Consider the following 22624-nt stretch of genomic DNA (forward strand, 5'->3'; position numbering starts at 1 on the left):
GCTGCTCTGCCCCAGGCGTCCCCAAGTCAGCCGCTGCTGAAACTGACCAGCGCTGACTACAGGAGGCCCGAGGCAGAGTTGCTCTGCCCCGGGCTTCCTGGAATCAGCCGCTGATCAGTTTCAGCAGCAGCTGACTTGGGGACGCCTGGGGTTCTTAAGTTGAATCTGTATGTAAGTCGGAACTGGTGTCCAGATTCGGCCTGTTGAAACAGATCAGTGGCTGATTCCAGGAAGCCCGGGACAGAGCAACTCTGCCTCGGGCTTCCTATAGTCAGCCGCTGGTAAGTTTCAGCAGCGGCTGAATCTGGACGCCAGTTCCGACTTACATACAGATTCAACTTAAGAACAAACCTACAGTCCCTATCTTGTACGTAACCCAGGGACTGCCTGTATAGTGTTAAATGAGGAATTACTGTATCTAAATCATCGATGAAGATATTGAACAGAACCGTTCCCAAAACAGACCCCTGCAGAACCTGACTTGTTACTCGTTTCCAGCAGGATTGTGAACCATTAATAACTACTCTCTGGGAATGGTTATCCAGCCAGTTAAATTTCAGGACCATATCTCATTGGTTCTTCTGGCCTCTGGCCAACACCCTTACCTACTTGAGTTTAACACTTTAGTCACTGAGTGCTAGCCAGCACTCCTCCTATCCATCACAGTGCCAAGTCCAGCTCTTGGGTATGGCTCTAATTTAAATAAACACGAGTCTTAAAGGAAGACTATGGCCCTTTTTCACACAGACACACACTAACTGATAGACAAGGAAAGGAGGACTATTGTTAAAAAATGGGAAATGACCTCAGGCTGAAGAACTGAGATTATGCACTAACTAAAGAATATTATTGGTTATTGAAAGAAACCCTCTTGTAGAATCACCAGTGACTGTAATGTAGCCCTGATATCACTAAGAGCTGCTGCTTTGTATTTGTGGCACAGTAACATCCTTTCCTCTGCCTTTAACAAATGCTACGTATCTCACTTGGATCTATTTAGTATGCTGCTGCAAAGATAATTTCCATGGCCTTTTGCTTTCATCCGCCATCCCTTTCTTTGCATATCTCCACTGACTCTCGCTTTTCTATTACATCAAGGATGAGCTACTTGTCTTTATTTTCAAAGCCCTTCATCGTTTATCCACACTCTACCTATCATCTCTCATTCACTATTGAAATGCAGACTTCCTCTATGGACTGCCTAGTTGGCCAGTGGTCTCTGTTGCCCACTTATTGCATCTTTTTCAAACAAATACCACCAATATTCTTCTAGGCTACCCCTCAAGCTGGGAAAGAACCGCCTAAGAACATCTACACAACTAACTCATTATCCTCCTTTATACTCATAGTCTCAGTTCACAGACTAAAAACTACATTACGAGTTACATTTCACAGTATCACTAATTGAAGAGTAAAAAAAAAATTGCAGGGATGTAATTATCTCTGAACCAAATGTTATAAACACTGGAAACTTTTATACTTAAAAGAAATCCAAACATATTAAGAAATGTAGAATTAATGTACCCAAAGACCCTTAACTCTGCCCTGTAGTTATGTTTTGTAATAATCATGTGATTATAATTAAAGCATTTTACTGGTTTTTAAAGACATAATTTCCCCCTCTCATAGCATTCCTACAGGGTAGAATTAAGGTTCACTAGAACACCAAAGCAGTACAGTGAAAGGCAGCAAGTGCACACTAGACTGCTAAACTGAGTATATAGTAGATTTGTACCGAAGTAATACAAAATGGCCACAAAAATTAATCCTTTATTTAGAGAAGACTTATTGGTTTGGAGAACTATAGTGAGATTGGCATTATGAGAAAAGGGGACGGGAAGAACCCAGCACGTGAGTGTCAATGACTGTGTGCTGCAAGAGCACCCATGAGTTCCTGCTTCAGTTCCCCTGCAGAGTACAGATGAGACAGCAGTGCCATGGGAACCCTTTCAACTACCAATGTCCAAGCTACTGCAAGCCATTCAGATGCAAGAGAAAAGTTTGAAATTTAGGGCAATATAGTGGAAATTCTTGATATTTATAAAGGGGATAGCTTAAAGTACATAATGCTATACAAGACTTATGCTGCATATAAATTGCTATCCAGTTAAATAACAAATTTTTTACTGGAAAACCTTTAAAAACAACAAATAGTCTTGTGGCATCTTAAAGACTAACAAAACATGTAGATGGGATTATGAGCTTTCGTGGGCACAACCCACTTCACTCATGATACCATCTATATGTTTGGTTAGTCTTTAAGGTGCTACTAGACTATTTGTTACAAGGAGTCCTGTGGCACCTTATAGACTAACCTCTGGAAATTTCCACTACATGCATCTGACGAAGTGGGTCTTTGCCCATGAAAGCTTATGCTCCAATACATCTGTTAACCTATAAGGTGCCATAGGACTCCTTGTCGCTTTTGCAGATCCAGACTAACATGGCTACCCCTCTGATACTAGACTATTTGTTGTTTTTAAAGTTTTTCCTGTTACACACTAACTCAGCTACCCCTCTGAAGCTACTTTACAAAATTATCCACGCTATTGACCTGAGACCGTGTATAAGCCTACTAATCATAATGATTATACACAATACTTACTTAGTAACTTAATTTAATTAAAACCATGTTTTTTTCAACTATATCCTAGATGTAGGATTTCAATTAATTTTAATGACATGGAACATTCATTTGGATAAAAGATTGACACAGACGCTAATTTTCTTAAATGACTCAGTTTACTTTTTTCTTTCTTACAAACTAATTGGCTAAAGTTGTAAATATTCAGAAAATTTATTCTGTATTCAGAGTAAGCACTTAATGTTTGGAGGGTATAAGTTGTATTCTTTTTTCATAAAAATCCCAAAGAGTTTCAATCCCTGATTTACAGAAATGAGCCCTAACCCAGGGAGTTACATTCAATGCCTTCATGAAACCTTCTTACTAACCTATCTAAAATTCAAAACTAAAAGCATTAACTTTTGTTCTTCATGAAATCTTTTTTCAACAAATTGCTAGGTTCTGCTATAAGATGGAACTGTATTTTCCTTTTTTAAAATTAAGTACAAGTAATTAAAATGAAGTACAAGTTCATTTGATTTCAATTATGAAAAGCTGAAAAAAGAAGACTGTAAGATTTTAGTGGCAAATATTAATTTGACAAGATTTAGCTTGATTATTTTATGGTTAGGCACAGGACTAGCCAAGAGTTGTCAACAATTTCATAGCCAAAGTTTCTAGCTATTTTTAGGTCACAATATTAATTATCTGTATTCTCAGTAAACAGAACCCTGTACTGGGAAAGAATGTTGTGTGCTAATGTGATTGGTATTGGCCTCAGCTTTTCCTGTTGATTACTAGTAAAATTGGACCAAATTGTGATACCAACATATAGAAATCAACTTTGATATGTACTGAGTAGTTTAAGGTTAGGAATTTCTGACTTTTTAACATGAAATCCCCACACACAAAAAAAATTGAACTTTCCTTACTTTTACAGTTTTAAAGGATAATATATTTATTAACATTTTTCCGTGCAGTGATATATTGTCTTCACTGGACTTAGAAATCCTAAATATGCAATATGCTTTGGCAGGAAGGAAACGGATGCAGCATGGAATTCTAAATTGTATAGGGCAGGAACTGACTTTTTATGTTACATGTTTCTCAAATGAATAGGTCCTGATCGAGGACTAGGGCTCCTAGACACTATGATAATACAAATAATAAAAGATTATTATTTAACGCTACATTTAATTTTACTGTGTGAAAAGGCAACACGAACATTCTCAGATGTCTTTTTTAACTTATCAGAGGGCTTCAGTTCATACACACGTCACAGCGCACACAGCTCGAACTAGTAATTAATATCTTGTATGTTCACTGAGGTGTGACTATCCTCAGCAAACTCTATGGTCTTTACTTCATTAATTCTGAAGTCAGAGCTTTCCAAGAAACTAATTTCTTAATTATGAACTCAGATCAGTCAATTTGTCAAATTACTGAACGGTAAGAATAAATCAATCATTTACCTTTCTAATTATGATAGAACCATTTCATGTTGGACACTTATACAAATGGGACTAATGTGTTTTATTGAAGGCCACAGTTAAATGCTAAAACAACAAGCAATAAGAATGCAGTCTTTAAAGGGAAAGTACAGAGATTAACTTCAAATGCCTTGGCTAGATAAAAAACGGCTACTTACCTTCGTAACTGTTGTTCTTTGAGATGTGTTGCTCATGTCCATTCCATGTATGGATGTGTGCACTGCGTGCACGTGTCGTAAGGAGTTTTTTCTTTGACAGTACCCATTGGGCCAGCAGGGAGCCCCCTGGAGTGGTGCTGCTATATTGGCTAATATGTACCCCTGCTGGCCCTCTATCCCTTCGGTTCCTTCTTACCAGACTACCCCGAAGAAGGGGAGGCAGGCAGGATTTGGAATGGACATGAGCAACACATCTACTTACGAAGGTAAGTAACTGTTTTTTCTTCTTCGAGTGATTGCTCATGTCCATTCCATGTAGGTGACTCCAAAGCAGAAAACCCCAGGAGGTGGGGCCAGAGTTCTAACCTTCCACAGAGCAGATCACAGCCCTGCATCCTCCCAAGCCTGGTGGGCCAGTGCATAATGACTGGCAAAGGTATGAACCTAAGACCACGTGGCGGCCCTACAAATGTCCAGGATAGGAATTTGAGCCACGAAGGCCGTAGAGGAGGCCTGTGCTCTAGTGAACTGGGCTGTAAGGGGAGGGGCTGGCACACTGGTCAAACCATAGAACATCTTGATACAGGAAGTAATACAGGAGGAAATCCTCTGCGCAAAGACCTGCTGCCCTTCTGCCGCTCTGCAATTGCAATAAACAGCTGTGGGGACTTACAAAAGGGCTTTGTCCTATCTAAATAAAAAGCTACATCTCTCCTAACATCTAGAGTGTGTAAAGCCTTTTGTTTGTCAGAAGCATAGGGCTTGGGGTAAAAAAACTGGGAGAAAAATATCTCGAGAGACATGGAATAGATACCACCTTTGGCAGGAAGATGGGGTCGGGGACGTAACCTAACCTTATCCTTGAAAAAACCTGTATAATGTGGGTCTGAGGTAAGAGCCCTTAATGCAGACACATGTCTGGTCAACGTAATAGACACCAAGAATAACACCTTCCAGGAGACGTGTAGCAGCGAACACATTACCGGATGCTCGAAGGGGAGCCCTGTGAGTATGATCAGGACCAGGTTAAGGTCCCACTGAGGGACAGGTTGATGGACATGTGGGTAAAACCTGTCCAACCCCCTCATAAATCAGTGGACCGTAGGGTTCATAAAGAGGGTCTCACCACAGGAGCCCAGGTGAAAAGTGGAAATAGCCATCAGGTGGCCTTTAACTGATGAGGACGAAAGCCCCTGGACCTTGAGATCCAGAAGCTAGTCCAGGACTGATGGGACCTGGACATCTATAGGGAAAAGCTTCCATTTAGTTAGGTGAGTGGCCCTAGTGGAAGGTTTCCTACTCCCCAGCAGGACCTCCTGCACCCACTCTGAGTATTGCAGCTTCACCACTGTCAGCCATGGAGCTTCCAGACCATTAGGTGCAGAGACTGCAAGATCGGATCGGGTGGCAAAGCCTGCCAAAAGTCCTGCGCTATCACATCTGGATACAATAGGAGGGCAATCAGCCTCTCTCAGGAGAGGATCAACAGGGACATGAATCAATGTTGTTTGGGCCACACCGGTGCTATGGGAATGCAAAGCAAGTCCCCCCCCGCTCCCCTCGCCAAAACAAACTACTTACACTAACATCAGGGGATAGCCAAGTTAGTCTGTTACAGAAAAAATCAACAAATGGTCTGGTAGCACTTTATAGACTAACAAAACATGTAGATGGTATCATGAGCTGGTCATCTGAAGAAGTGGGCTGTGCCCACGAAAGCTCATGATACCATCTACATGTTTTGTTAGTCTATAAAGTGCTACCAGACCATTTGTTGTTTTTTACTTACACTAAGAAACTTGGGTATGTCTACACTACCCTCCTAGCTCGAACTAGGAGGGTAATGTAGGCATACCGCACTTGCAAATGAAGCCCGGGATTTGAATTTCCCGGGCTTCATTTGCATAAGCGGGGAGCCGCCATTTTTAAAACCCCGCTGGTTCGAACCCCGTGCAGCGCGGCTACACGGGGCACGAACTAGGTAGTTCGAACTAGGAAGCCTAGTTCGAACTACCTAGTTCGTGCCCCGTGTAGCCGCGCTGCACGGGGTTCGAACCAGCGGGGTTTTAAAAATGGCGGCTCCCCGCTTATGCAAATGAAGCCCGGGAAATTCAAATCCCGGGCTTCATTTGCAAGTGCGGTATGCCTACATTACCCCGCTAGTTCGAACTAGCGGGGTAGTGTAGACATACCCCTATTTACAGAAGATAACAGAACAACAGGAACACTAACTGATCTACAAAACAACTAGGTGAGAACTGCTAAGAGGCACTTCCAGAGCAAGAGCGAAACACATTCCAATAACCTTCAGGAGCGGAAAAAAGAAACAGGGGGTGGAAGGCCAGCAGAGGTATATATTAGATGATATAGCGGTGCCACTCTAGCGGGCTCCTAAAGGAAACTCTTCTGACAGTGTGCACGCAGCTTGCACACATGGAACAGACATGAGCAATCACTCAAAGAAGAACCAGCATTTAGTGATATTTGGTCTATACTACAGGGTTCAGTTCTGGAACTTCAGCTATGTTATTAATGTAGCTGGAGTTTACATAGTTTAGGTCTACTTATTGCAGTGCTGTGTTAGGTTAATGGTAGAAACTCTCCCACTGGATGAATCACTGAAGCAGCAATCCCTGCTATGCGTAGATATACTCTAAGGCTACGTCTACACTGGCATGATTTTCTGGAAATGCTTTTAATGGAAAAGTTTTCCGTTAAAAGCATTTTCGGAAAAGCGCATCTAGATTGGCAGGACGCTTTTCCGCAAAAGCACTTTTTGCAGAAAAGTGTCCGTGGCCAATCTAGACTCGCTTTTCCGCAAAAAAGCCCGATCGCCATTTTCGTGATCGGGGCTTTTTTGCGGAAAACAAATCTCTGCTGTCTACACTGGCCCTTTTGCGCAAAAGTTTTTTGGAAAAAGACTTTTGCCCGAATGGGAGCAGCATAGTATTTCCACAAAAGCACTGACAATCTTACATGAGATCGTCAATGCTTTTGCGGAAATTCAAGCGGTCAGTGTAGACAGTTGGCAAGTTTTTCCGCAAAAGCAGATGATTTTGCGGAAAAACTTGCCAGTCTGGACACAGCCATCAGGTGGCCTTTAACTGATGAGGAAGAAAGCCCCTGGACCTTGAGATCCAGGAGCTAGTCCAGGACTGGTGGGACCTGGACATCTAGAGGGAAAAGTACATCTACCCTGCATGGCTATTTCAAGATACTGGAGGTATCCCAAAATAGCTACCCCACATCTACACAAGCCACCCATTATTTTGAAATACTTTTTGAAATAACAGGCATGCTATTTCGCCACCCTGGTAAGCCTCGTTGCTCGAAGGTTAAGGGATGGCTCAAAATAGCATGTTATTTCAAAATTTGGTGCTCTGTAGGCTTCCCCAGCCGAAAGATCCACATCTAGACTGCCGCGCTGTGCCGGATCAGCTGATCGTCGGCACAGCGCAGCGACCATGTTTATTTTAATGAAGCGGGGATTATTTAAATCCCTGCTTCTTTGCCTATGCCAGGTAAACTAGTTTACATGGCTCAGTTGATGGAGCCATGTAGTCTAGACATACCCTAGGTTATTACATGGGGATTATGAGCTGTCAGCTCCCACCTCCAACCCTGCTTTGCCTCCCTCACTTATAACATAATACTGTTTTTAATTTATAAGGGGGACAATGTTCCCCTATTTTTTTCTATCCATGTGTGGGATAAATTTTGTTATGTGCACCAAGGCATGTGTGGATGAGCACCATCAAAAGAGTTGTGGGTGCTGTGGGTGTTCTGCTAATCAGCTGGACAGCGTTTGAATCTCTCCTGGGTGGTTTTCCAAGTGCTCAGTTTACAGTGAATTCTGAAGAAAGGTCACATCAAAGGGGGGTTTGCTATGTGAAAGGGGTTACCAATACAAAAGTTTGAGAACTACTACCATAGAGGGATGCAGTGTGCTGGTCACTTTGAGGTAAACAGATATGGTCACAGTTTTTCAACAATATGCATATTCATAGAAAAATGGCCTTTTTTCAAAACCAACAATTATCTCAAGACACTAAAACAATTTTGAGATTTTAATTTCCTTTTCACCTTCTTTTTATTTCATTACCAGCTGTAGTAGTATAGTAGCAAATCATGCTGAGGCCTATGGGCCCATGTCCTCCCACCCCTTAAAAGACAGCTACACTCCCAGAAAGCGTGAGGGGGAACATGACATTGCTCAGAAGAGAACAGGAACTGCAACTGTGCCTAGATCCTGTGTACAGGATGAAAGGCTTCTTTTGTCCTCCCCTGCTCCATGGCACACAGCTGGGCCCTAAAAAGAGCATAGCCCAACCTTAAGTAAGAATATAAAGTGTGGTTTGGGAAATGCTTGATTTTATTGTGGACCACTTTCCTTCGTGTCAGAACCTCCATTATTGTGAATAGGACTAGTATCTCTCAGTGACTGCAGCCATTGGATGGTACTGCACTTCCGTGCAGGAAGTTAATTCACACGATGACACACATAGAAAGTGCTGCTCACCACTCAGATGCATGTGAAAAGTCTCAAATTTAGGGCAATATAGGGGAAATTCTTGATATTTATTAAGGGAGTAGCTTAAAGTACATAATGCAATACAAGACTTATGCTACATATAAGTTGCTATCCAGTTAAACAACAAAATCAGAGGGGTAGTCGTGTTAGTCTGAATCTGAAAAAGCAATGAGAGTCCTGTGGCACCTTATAGACTAACAGATTTATTAGAGCATAAGCTTTCATGGGCAAAGACCCAGTTCGTCATGCATGTAGTGGAAATTCCAGAGGCAGGTATAAATATACAGGCAAATGAAAAGAGTACCAACCAAGAGTAAGAGATAACGAGGTCAATTCAGTCTTAAAATCAGGAATAAGGGACCTTTCGGAAAAGACTTTATTTTCCGAAAGATCCCCGTTTAGACTGGCGCTTTTCTCCGGCAAAGCCCCGAGCCGGAAAAAAAGCGGCAGCCATGTTTATACAAATGAAGCGGGGGATATTTAAATCCCCCACTTCATTTGCAATTCCGACTTGTCTCATCTGCATCCCTTTTCTGGAAAAGGGGTGCAGTGTAGACACAGCCATATAGTAGTCTTTGGGCAGGACTTCGAGCACGTCAGGTCATGCCTGTCTCTAAAATATATTTGGCCAGCTCTTCAGTGCTGCAAATCAGTATAGCTCTTTTGAAGTCTATTGAGAATCGGGCCCCGGCAATCTGATACATCAACCTAGGTCATCCTAGCTTTTTGTTGGCTATTATTCTTTCTCTAATGTACAGCAACGAAATCACATATAGAAAAATGGACTGAATTTGTTAGAAAAGGTTCACAAAGTTTACTCCACAAAGTTTGCCTCTCCATGCCTAATATTATGTGTGTGAGGGTATGTCTACACTACCCTCCTAGTTCGAACTAGGAGAGTAATGTAGGCATACCGCACTTGCAAATGAAGCCCGGGATTTGAATTTCCCGGGCTTCATTTGCATAAGCGGGGAGCCGCCATTTTTAAATCCCCGCTGCTTCGAACCCCGTGCAGCGCGGCTACACGGGGCTCGAACTAGGTAGTTCGCACTAGGCTTCCTATTCCGAACTACCGGTACACCCCGCTACACGGGGTTCAAACCAGCAGGGTTTTAAAAATGGCGGCTCCCCGCTTATGCAAATGAAGCCCGGGAAATTCAAATCCCGGGCTTCATTTGCAAGTGTGGTATGCCTACATTACCCTCCTAGTTCGAACTAGGAGGGTAGTGTAGACATACCCTGAGAGAGAGAGACAGAGAGAGAGAGAGAAATGAAAGTCCTAGTAAGGACCCACTAAATCAAGCACCCCATTGACACCAGTGCTCCACTGGGTCACGAGGAGTAAGGGAAGTCGACAGGAGAGTTTCTCCCATTGACCTTCTGCAGTGGGCTGCCGGAGAAATTTGATTTAATGTACGTTGTCTGCAGCTATACTATTCTCATAACTTAAAGTACATAATACATAATATAAGACGTATGCTACATATAAGCTGCATGAAGTTGCGTATCTTAAATCAAATTTTCACATAGTGTAGACCTGGCCTAAGATATCTTTGTAGGAAAAGTAGAAACAAGAAATAACAAATGGTATGTCTAGACTTGCTTTCACTTTCAAAAGATGGGCAAATTTGGTGGTAATTTCCATATCTTCTTCCGATCGCTTTTTTGAAAGAGCTTTTTTCAAAAAAGCAAGTAATTTGAAAAAAAAAAAACTTTTTTCGAAAGAACCTGTAAACCTCAAGAAAGGTAATGAACTAAAGTTAACCCAGCTAGATCAATGCCATTCATCAGCGAAGCTCTAATACAGAGTACTTTAAACATAACAATCAAACAATTTTAAAAAGAGGCTCTAATTATAGTAATTATGGAACTGCCAATAAGTCTGTTTTTTATCTCTGTATGTAAAGCCCAATGTGCAAGACTATTTCTAATATTCAGATGTGCAGAGCACCCACAGGCTTCATTGACTTCAGTTGCAGTTTTAGGTGCTCAGTACTTCTGAAAATCAGGTCAAATGCACTTAAAGTTAGAAACAGAAAATGTAAGGCACCAAAAAACAGGGTAGAGTTGGAAGTTTTTGGCTGCAATTGCAGGCTCCTTAGAGACGTTTATTGTATTGACTCATGACTCCATTCATTCCCCTGCCTCCCCACAAAAACAAACACACACACACACACACACACACACACACGGTTTGAATTCCAAAGCAACTGTGGCCCATGACTCCTACAATCTTTTTCCAACTCGTTGCAGTACCAACAAGATAGGTCTTTATACAAAATGGCATCTGTACAAACTACACAGGCACACAGATGTGATGTTTATAAACTGTGCATGAGATTTTCAGGAGAAAGCCTATGAGACAAGCCTACATTATTTGCTTTTGTTTGGAATGAATTTAGTTCATTTTTGTAGTGAGTACTCGGTCAGGCTACATGGTAGATTACCTTTTTCCTTTTAATGTAGGTAGCATCTGGTTAATGAACAATTCAAATGCACTGGGAATGCACTAAATCACTGGGAAAGAAACAGACACAAGGGCTGATTTCTTCAGGAAAAATCCTGTTAAAGTGGGGAAATAGTAATTACTCTTCCAGCACACAGTCAGCAGCAGCTACACTTGAGTAGCAGTAAAAAAATCACAATCTCAGAAGCAGCTGGTCCAGCGCAGGCAAAATAGACACTACTGGCTGTCCTCCTTTTCTGACTGCTGCACAAACCTCAGAATAGAAATGGAAGACTAAAGAAGAAAGGAATCCAGCCCAAAGAGAACTGTGGCTATGTCAGATTTCACTAACTACTTCCAGATATTCTCTCCCTTCTCCCTGTACTTTCATATTCGGTCTATCCAAAATATCACCTAACTTACCTGTTACTCTATCCATATCCAGCCCCACTTCACACCCCTTCCTACCATCTTGTGCATGTTTACCTGTGTCTTGCCTTCAGGACAATGGATAGTTTAGTGCCTGATTACTTCTGATATCTTGTCATTTTTCACTCTTCTTCATGTTCAAGTCTCTTGGCACAAATAATTCCCTTCTCCTATTTTCATGTCCAGACCGTCTTCCATATGTCCCTAGGAAGGTCTCAGTCCATGTCACATCCTCAACACTACACGATCCCTGAACCAGTCTCTAAAATCATCTCATTCCTGGGGTTTGGCTTTATAGGTATCTAAATAATAACACAACATGACCCTTTAAATACAGACTCCCTACCCTTGGAATCCATTCCCTCACCCAATGTTCCCCATATTTCCATTCCTTTCCTGCCTGTAAGTACACATCTCTATGGCCTTTAAACCCAAGGTATTCCTTCAGGAGCATTAACAAAACGGAAGTTTACCAAATAGTGGCAAAGCAATGCAGTTTGTAAGATGCGCAACAAACTTCACTTCTCGTTCACTTATTTGCTTCCGCTCGTCCCCTTTACCTTATTTATATATATATATACGCGGTCGGTTCAGTTATCCCTGGCATCTGAACTCCACTCAACATGGACAGTCAGCAAGTGGGGTGCCAAGGAGCCAGTTACAATTCTGTGATATCCGTTAGAACAGCCCAGGGGCTGCTCTAACTTAAAAGAACAGAGGACCAACATAGCAGACCTCTGCTCTCACTCACCTGTTTCTTCCCTGGCATACTTCCCTATGCATGGTTTTTTTGGGGGGGAGGGCACATGTTACTGACTAAAAAACCTATCTGCCTATGAGGAATTCCCATCAAACAGGAGAATTCTCCACTGACTAACTACAGCCAAAATCTGGCCTCTTTATTCCACCTGAATAGCATAACGTCTATGGAACAGATTGAGGCATTTGACCCTGTCTATCTAGAGTATGAGCAAAGTACTCAAAATGTGCTTCATTCTAAAGACATCATTATTATTTATCTGTATTTCATTTAGGTGTGATGTTGTGTCTTGATCCCATGCCTTGGTGTTCCAAGGCCTGCTGCATCCTGGCCTCCACCAAACAGCTACTTAAATTTGGTGGCCAAGAATCTAGTAGGATGATAGCTTCTGACAAGGTCTCACCTGTGGGACCCCTGATAGGATTACCCATCTCCACCAATTGGTCCAACCAAAGTATTTAAGTCAGGAGACGGCATAGGAAGTTTGTCTGAACAATAAGGTGATTTTCTGTGTTGGTGGCATTGGACCCTGTGGTGCCTGCTTCCGGCACCCAACAATGCTCCAAATGCATGCTCCATTCTTGGCTCCTGCATCACCACTGTTCTCACTGCATTCCTGCTCTATACTTTATTCTTGCCTGTCCTTGCCAATACCTCACTGCCAATCACCAGTTACCAGTCCTGGCTCCAACTGTGACGTCTAAGCCAGACTCTGACTTGATCCCTGGCTCTAGTAATTGGCAGTTCTGTCCCCACAGTCCCGGCATTAAAGAACACAAGCTAATACGTAAAAAGCTCAAAAACAGTTTCTTGTCACTTCTACATACTTTCTATATGACTTAATTTCCTTGGTACTCCTACATCTGAAGAAAATAATTAGCAATGAAAGCAGCTGTTAATGATGATTGATGTTGATAGCTGTGATTACAAAGAGAGATATAAACCTAATCCTACTTTGAGGGGCAGAGACTGTGCTTTCTGAGTTGAGGCATGGGTCTAGCTCTCTTTCTATATGTGTATATAGTTAGATTTTCACAAAATAGTTGTCAAATGCTTTCTTCATTGTGTGGTTTATGGTGGAGGGGCAACAGCCTATGTATAGCTAAGGTTGCAACCACAGTCCCACTGCAAGAATAATTCTAAGCTCTCATGCAACTTTGAGAAATTTTTCTTATAAATATTAATTCAAAATGTTGCCAGTATGAACTAGTTCCCACCAAGAAAGCAGCTAAAATGTTAGTAAACATTTCAGACAGAAAAAATAAATCATTCTGAAACTTCAGTAAACATTCCTGAGATTAAGGAAGATCCAAGGCAGAGAAAGAATGAAGAGAGAACTAAGCTTGGCATAATTAATTTCTTGGGGTAATGGCTCTCAAGCTTTTCCATACTGCTAATCACTTAAAGCAAATTTTCCATGGACACCTCCCTTCCCAACTCTAATCCCACTCCTTCGTAGTAAACAGAATGCAAATATTGGGCCAGATTCATTGCTATCCTCTGGCTGCCTTCCACTGCTTCAACAATGCAATGCAGCCATAAACCCAATTTAATGAAATTTAATTTTACATAAATTCTTTGTAAATTAACCCAATTTTAAAATTGCAGCCAGAGTGTACTAACTAGACATGATAGACCTTATTCTCCTTTCTCATCATTTTTACATTGCTATAATTCCATTGACTTTAGCAGAGTAATAGCCAGTTTCCACTGGTGAGAGAGAAAAAAGAATGAGACAGCGGAAATAAATGTACTTCACTGCTACCCAGACAGTTTTGTTACAACATCTCACTTTCAATCTATGGCGGGTGCATGACTTTATTAGTACCAAATTTTGCTTTAATGCCTATGGCTCCCATCTCACAAATCTCCCTGGGTTAGTTTAGAATTTTTTTTTCCCGTTTTACTGTTCGGTGACTGCCCTTCTATTTTGGTATCCTCCACAAATCTGACCATTATTGAATATGCATCAAAGAAATATTTAAACAAGGGAGATATGAAACAGGCATAGAGAGGGCACCTAAAGGGCTTTGACTATTTTTAGTACATTTTTAGTCAAAATAGCTTCTAGAAAACCTAAGCAAGTGTCGACCTTGTCTGTAACAAGTAGCAAATATCATTGTGCTTCACCGTTGTGACAAGGGCACTTCTATAGAGCAACTGCAAATGTTTCAGCAGAAAACAGTGGTGTGGGGGCTACAGTGTGACTACTAATGATTGAAAATAAACACTATAGTAACCTTTTATATTATGACCACTTTTCTTTCTTTCTTTCTTATTCCATTTGAGGGCGAATTGCTAAGCACAGGGTGATAGGTCAGATCAAGTCATTGTTCCATTCCTCAACATGATACCACTTTCTTCTGCATTTTTTTAAAATCCCCATTCTGAAACATTTCTACTCGTTAGAGATCTTAAAGCTTTGTTATACACGCTGACTTTAGAGAGTGTCTCTTCTGCTTAACAAGGCTGGGCCAGCAGGCAAACTGATTTATGATGACTAATACATGTATATACTGAAGCAGAGTTAGAAAACTTTGGCAAGTTTCCTCATTAGCTACATAGCTCAAGTTTTGCATGGAGAGTTACAAGCCCACAAACTTTTTTTTTCCCCCTCCCTTAAACTTACTTTTTCATTAAGGGCTAAAATACAAAGAAGGTCAATGAATCTGGCTGCCTAGACCTGGTACTTGAAGAATTTGAAACAAATTCAAGCTAATGGTGCATCTGCTTTTTCTTTAACCTATCTAAAATCCTGTCTTTAACCTATTTTAAAAACAAAATTAGAGGCAGTGGCTATATTTAACTCTTCCTCATTTACTGATTACATATGTTGAATACAGGACTTATTAACCATTTTTCATTTTGTTTGCTTAGTTTGTATTTCTTGTCCTTTTAATAATGAACCACATATGCCACTCAACAGACCATATATAACAGACCAAAGAACTTTAAAAGCATGAATTAATTCATTTTCAGAAGATCATGTGAACAAAGAGGCTAAGATCCAAATGTTCAAGTTTGGGTTTGAAGTGAACTGACTACATTAACTTCAAAAACTGTAGATTCAGTTGCTAAGAGCACAGTAATCTTTCATGCCTAAGAAACCAGAAAGCTTTAGGTTATTAACTAGGTAACCAAAAAGTTTGAAATTTTGGCATGCTGTGAAGTTCTTAGACTTTGTATGGTAAAAAAGCACACACATAACCATTAGTGTATAGTATTATAAACCATCTTGGTGGGGCCTCTAGCTACACTAAAAATTCTCCTTTTCTTAATTACACGAGCTTTCAATTTGCTTAATTTTATAGACATAATCCAAAGGAGCAAATGGCCTAGATTCTATTAACAAGAGCTAAAAATATGGGGCCAGGTTCATTGGTATACTATAGATGTCTTTGCACAAGTGATGAAAAACAACCGTAAACCCTTAACCCAGTTTAACTAACCATTTTTTGTCGTAAGTGTAGACGCTATGCATCACTGGGAGACCCAAATCAGCTGATACCATTGAATACAGTCTTTTGTGCCCCATTCTGAATTCCTCATTTAGTTCTTATTCACTCAGAAACCCTACTGAAGCAATCTTACATCTCATTGGAGGAAATCATTAGCACTGGCAGTTAAGGACTTAAGGCTCAAGCCCAGATTCCAGAGGCCATCTTGCACTGTAAACTCTTCAGGGCAGACACAATCTATTTGTTATACAATTATGCAGTCTCAAGTATGTCTAGTTGAAAATTTCCCATGTAAACACTTGAATGGAAAAATTGAGATTTTGATTAAATTTTTCACAAAGTGTTATTGAAAATGTTAATTGAAAAATTGATATATTTTAGCTTGATAGTCTGCTGCAATATCTCATGTACATATAATTAAAACATCTGATATCTTCTTCATATCAATGGGTTAGCTTCCAGACTTAATCTTCTGTGAGGTACCACAATCTACTTGGCTCTGTTTATGTATTAGGGATGTTAAAACAAATGATAAAAATAGTAATTATGTAACCAATAAAATTATATCAGTTACATGTTTAACCACAGCGCTGCGTACTTCTCCCAGCCCCATGGGGATGCTCCCAGCTGCTCCGACCCCATGAGGCTAATTGGAGCCCCACAGAGTTTAATCATTAACAACAACCACCAATAAGTATCTGCTTGTTGGTTAACCAGTTACATCCCTAGTATGTATCTCCTGTCGCTCACTAAGTGATGGTGGATGAGATTCAGTCATGCAAAACAATCTATACAGAGGAAACTACAACTTTGGCTGCATTCTAAATTGAAATATTTCAGTTTTCAGATGAAATATTTCTGGTTTTTTTTTTTTTTTTTTTTTTTTTTTTAGCAGGATGACTACATTTTCTGCAAAAATATCAAAAGAGCAAAAAAAAATTGTTTTAAATCTAACTCGCTGTAATGTCTAGCACAATGGGGCAGGTACTTCTATGTGCTACCAAAATATAAATAATAAATACATTAAACTTCAAACATAATACAAACTAAAACATTACACAGACCATAAGTAACTGTGCTCAAATGAGTAATATATCAAGAAGAATAAAATATATCAACTTGTTTTGCACTCCCTCTTCCTCTAATTATATGTATCAAAAATGAGTTCCCACTCTCTTCCTTATAGGTTGCATCAATAACAAAGCAGAAAAAACAAATTAACATTTGAAGGCTGCAACCTGTTTGAATATTCTTTGCATTTCTCCTTTGAGCTCATCTTTCCAGCCAGAAATGCATTGAAACTGGTTTAATTTATGCTTTTTGAAATATTGCTGCTATTTTTACTTTAATATATCAGAAACACAAAAGATGACTCCATTCTGATAATGGATAACAATAAATTTTGTATAAAGTTGAATAAATGAGAAAATAAGATAATCTAGCTATATCAGATTTGATGCTTTCAGAAAGTACTTTTATTTTACATAAACAAAAATTTACTGTTGAAATGTTTTCCTTAAGTCTATTTGCTTTTCATCTTACCCATTAACTTAATTTATCTCCAAAGTAAAGATAAATAACCTAAAAATAATTCCCAAGTCACACGACTTGTAGGACCATAGGAATTTATATAATGTCTAGCAGCTGAAATATGACAGTTAGTTAAATTATATGACTGTTATCATCTTCTGAGACGGAGTGACCAGAGCTGAGCACAGTATTCTAGATGTGGGTTATCAATGACTCTTTCTAAAATAGTAATATTATTCTTTGTAACATTCACCTTCCTACTCCTTCTGATGTTCATCCTGATTCCAATTTTTCATGGCCTTGCTATGATAGTGAAAGAGGGGTTTTTTCTATTCAGATAAATCAACTTAAGTACCTATCGACCTGCTTTGACAACACTTCCTGAATGCTGGAAACCTCAAGAATAAGACACAACCTCAGGCATACAAACAACAAGCCAAAAATACTAAGTTTCAGTAGCAGATAACAGACCATAACACTCAGGGCTTGATTCTTCTCTTGCAAGCTGGGTGATCATTTCTATCTGTGCAAAATGGGTGCAGAATACTACCAGAACAGTACCCTTTTATATCCCTATTTTGCACCAATATAAGGGTACATCTACACTGCACATTTATTTTGAAATAAACTATTTCGGAAGAAATACTTTGAAATAGCTTATTTAGAAATAGCATGTCTACACTACAGGGAAGTCTCAAAATTAGTCCAAGGTAGGCTTCCTGAATGTGGATGTGCTATCTCAATTTTGAGTCCCAGGAGGCACTGGGGAATAATTACTTTGAATGGACCTGGGGAGGAGCTATTTTGAAATAGCAGCAGTGGAGCATCCACACTGTTGCTATTCCGAAATAGCTATTTTGGAATAAGCGTTATTTCTCATAGAATGAGGTTTACAGATGTCGGAATAAGCTGTCCGTTATTTTGAATTTATTTTGAAATAACGGAATTGCCGTTTAGACACTTGCACTGTTATTTCGGAATAACGGTCATTACTCCAAAATAACTCTCTTGTATAGACACACCCTAAATGACTACAGTTTGGGCAAGGCTTTGTAGAATATTGGTCTACAAAAACAAAATTATACATTTTCAGTGCAAAAAATATCAGAAAGATCCTAAAAATGAGGAGGGTTTCACAAAGGCAGAAAGCCAAAGGTAGGAAGTTCTTTCTTTTTACAGAAGCAATGCAAGCAGATGTGTTCAGGAGACCTTCCTGGGTTTTTATTTTTGTTTGTTTTTCAATCAAGTGGTATTGATCAACAGTCAGTAGTGTAAGTGGAGCTGTATAAAACTGGGTGTCTGAAAGAAATATGAATGTCAGTACACAAGTCCTGCCTCTCTTTCAATTAAATAAGTTCAAGTCGATTTGAGATAAACAAATGAGCCACAGTAGCAACTCTGTTTGTTGCCTTGGAAGAAAGGAATTTTATTGGAAAAAAATGTTATTAGGCTTCTGCATCTGAACTAAAACAAACACAAATCTCAAAGAATACATTCAGCTGATGTAGAAACTGCAGCCAAATTTCTGCTTGCTTTCTATAATCACACATCAAAGCTGGACTTCAATTGTGAAATGTTGTTTTGTAATAAAATTTAGTTCACCCTCATTTGCATTTCAAATAAACCATTAACATCTTACACAAAGGACTCAGAATGTATACAGCACTTTGATATGTCAGTTTGTCAATGTGCCCGTTACACTACATGGTCCCATAGAACCACTTCACCATTTATTTTTATGTAACCTTGTGCCTTAACCAATCTGAATGTTTAAAAAGCTGTCCTTACAGGGACCTCTAAGCCACATGCCATTCTTTGATATAGAGAGTTCACCGTTTCAAAACCTTTCATAATACACGTATTACCTAATTTTTCCTTCATCCCCATTTAGCGCTCTCAGTTTCACCAGAAATCCCCCTGTGCAATACACTGCATATGGTGCACTTCTTAATGAGTGATGAGGTTTCCTAGTGCTCCAAACTTTTACAAACAGAAAAGAAGCTTATTGGAATGCTACAAAATAATAAGTCACAAAGGTTAATAGACCTGTTTGAGATAATGCTGTCAAGCCATGTGGTGTGAAAGTACCTCTAGAAAGAAGTGAAAATGTTAGTGTGATGATGGTTGTTCCCATTCCAGTAGTACATGCTATGGAATCAGAGCTGGCGACAGACTTCACCGGGCCCTGGGCAACATGGGAAGGGCTCAGCTCTGGGCTCCTGGAAGGGTGGAGCCTCAGGCAGAAGGGATAGGGCTTGGGGCAGCCAACACTCAGTATAACCCAGACCATACTATGCCTCTCCCAGTCAGCCCTCAGTGCTGCCTGGATCATGCAGAGCTCAGGTGGTGATTTAAATGCCTAGAGCCCTGGGTCTTTTAAATCACCAGCCTCAGGGCAACTGGTCAGCAGTCCTGTATAAAATACAAGCTGCTTCATGCTATCTGAGTTACAGAGCAATAGCTGCAGGACAGCAGTATTGTGACCATGTTATTTATCTGTCTAATAGTGTGTACCCACCTTGTGCATGCCCTATTATCTCTTGTTGCAGGGTTGCAGAGTTCTTGTCGTTGGCACCCTCTAGTGGCTCTCCCTTGGCCCTGAAATGACCTTTCCCAGTGTTGTCTTTTCCCATCTCTCCCTCTAGGTATTTTGTGTCTTGACCCCCCAGCCAAGTCACATGGATGTCTCTAAATCCCTTCCAGACTAACAAAGAACAAATTACAAATTAAAATCCAAATAAACTTGCTATCATCATCTGCCCCTCTCAAGTTCCCTTATAATTCTCTTGTGGGTTTCCTGCCCCTTCTGTGCAGTTAAATTAAATAAAAAAAATTAATGGAGATTGCATATCTCCTAGAACTGGAAGGGGACCTTGAGTCCAGTCCCCTGCCTTCACAGCAGGACCAAGTACCATCCCTGACAAATTTTTGCCTGAAGTGCCCTCTACAAGGATTGAACTCATAACCCTGGGTTTAGCAGGCCAATGCTCAAACCACTAAGCTATCCCTTCCCTGATTATCTTGTCACCTAAATTCTACCCCGAGCATTCTCTCTGCAGTCTCCTCTCAACTAAGCTTTCAATCTACTAATAAGGTCTAGCTCCACTTCCTGTGCCCAAAGGCAATTAGTTAAACACTTCCCAAGTTCAGAGCATAACAAATTGGGTTTTCCCTGTTACCTTGAAGGTGTTGGGGGATGAGGGAGGAATGTAAGCCCTATCAAAATCTGGTTTAGTAACCTGCACCTGAAATAAACATACCAAATCCCCATTTGGGAAGGATATGTTTGGTGCCTATATTTGGTGGATGTTTACAGTTCTGCCTGTGTTTAAAAAACAGAGATTGTTGTTATTACTCTGGGAAATGTCTGCCTTCCGAATTAATGGAAGATTGTTACTCCCTCATATATAACTAACCCCCAGGGAAGGATGCATGTTCTAGAAATGCAAATAATACAAACACATGCTATTCCCTAAGCAGAGATGTGGGGCTGCAGCTGCACCTCATCCATGGTCCTTCTGTGAATGATACCCACCCTTCTTAGTAAGCAACCATAATCTGGCTCACTGACCCCTCAATGGACATCAACAAGCACCACCAACACAGCTTACTGTCAGCATTTTTTAATACAAAGCATATATTGTCAAAGGTTTAGCTGTAACTGATTATGATTCATATTGGGACAAAATGTGGCATGTAAGGCTTTAGTCCATGGTGGTATTTATTTTAAACACAAATTTCCAAAGTAAAAACTAGTTGGGCCATTTATCAGAGCATCATCGTGAGATGAACGTTAAAGGCTGAGCTAAGATGGCACTTTCATTATAAAAGTGTTCAGTCATGTGTAACCCTTCCTCAAACTTATCATTGGGGATGAATTTCTCATACCTAGTCTTTGGCTACGAATGAAAATATTTTCGAAAGGTTAATACAATACTCATTCCTACACTTTTGAATTATCCACACATAAAGGAGAAAGCATTTTTCACTTAAGAACAGTATTCCGTAGCACAGTACTGTGAAACATCCACAGATAACAACTGTCCCTAAGGAATTTACATCTATCGTTTCCATGTGTGTTAAAGAATAAGAATAAGAATAAGAATAAAAGGAGACCCATTGTCCCTTCCTGCAAGAAATCTCACAAGTGTGTATTGGGGAGAAGGATGGACTATCCAGAAAATTTTCCTTATAGAGATTTGTCTCATGATGGGGTGGAGTTTCTCTTTCCTAAGACCTGGCCATAGGGATCATTCACAAATCCTTTTAGCAATGGGACAACTTGTATGGTAACATTTGCACAAGCAAGCTTACTGTTTTCAATAAAACCCTATATTAAAACATAACTTGCATTTATTTATTTACTTAACTTTTAAACGCTTTGTTGTTTAAATGAGTTGTTGCATCTTATTAATGTCATTCCTGGGCTTACTGCCAGCTGGATTTTTAGGGAAAAAGTGAAGAGGAAACAACGAAAAGCCTTGGCCTGCAAATTATTACACATGCCCACAAAGGAACACTAGTGAAGGGATAGATTCTAATGTATTCTGTTTAGAAACTACCTGGTTTTCTGCACTACTGAAGTGAGGAGGTATTTTATATTCTCATCTCCATGTGGGGGCTTTACACATGAAAACTCCCATCAATGCTAGTGGGAGTTATATAGGAAAATCTTGTGCCTCAGGATGCTATTATGCAGTACAGCTATGTTTTTGGCAACAAGAAATTCACAATGACATTTATTATGCATTATACGTGGTGCATGCACAGCAAACATATCACCCTGAGAGACCAGAAAGGTGCCTTTGGGCCATGATCATTCTGGTGTCAGACATTCATTTTGGGTAAAGGCTGTTGTGTTTGGTTTTTCAGAAGCAACACAAACTATTCTTAAACAAATAGGCTGTGTCTATATTGGCACTTTTTTCCGGAAAAGAGATGCTAATGAGACCAGTCGGAATTGCAAATGCTGTGGGGGATTTAAATATCCCCCGTGGTATTTGCATGAACATAGCTGCCGCTTTTTTCCAGCTCGGGGCTTTGCCGGAGAAAAGCGCCAGTCTAGACGGGATCTTTCGGAAAATAAAGCCTTTTCCGGAAGATCCCTTATTCCTCTTAAAATAAGGTGGCTGGTCTCTAAATCCAATATGTGGTGGATTAAACTTCTAATTCCAAATTGAACAACAGAAAATCACTCCTAAAATGCACTCCTTTGGTCCTAGCATGGGGGCAGACAGAATTACTGGGCCCCTGGGCAAG

The 22624-nt window shown here is 40.2% G+C and overlaps 1 protein-coding gene across 6 annotated transcripts in view; it reads right to left on the reverse strand.

The window, feature by feature from the left end:
- SORCS2 (sortilin related VPS10 domain containing receptor 2) overlaps positions 1-22624 on the reverse strand; it is an 863992-nt gene that overhangs the window by 267941 nt on the left and 573427 nt on the right. The window lies entirely within an intron of this gene.

The sequence above is a fragment of the Pelodiscus sinensis genome, chromosome 4, assembly GCF_052426305.1.
Source record: "Pelodiscus sinensis isolate ZL-2025 chromosome 4, ASM5242630v1, whole genome shotgun sequence".
Lineage (NCBI taxonomy): Eukaryota > Metazoa > Chordata > Testudines > Trionychidae > Pelodiscus > Pelodiscus sinensis.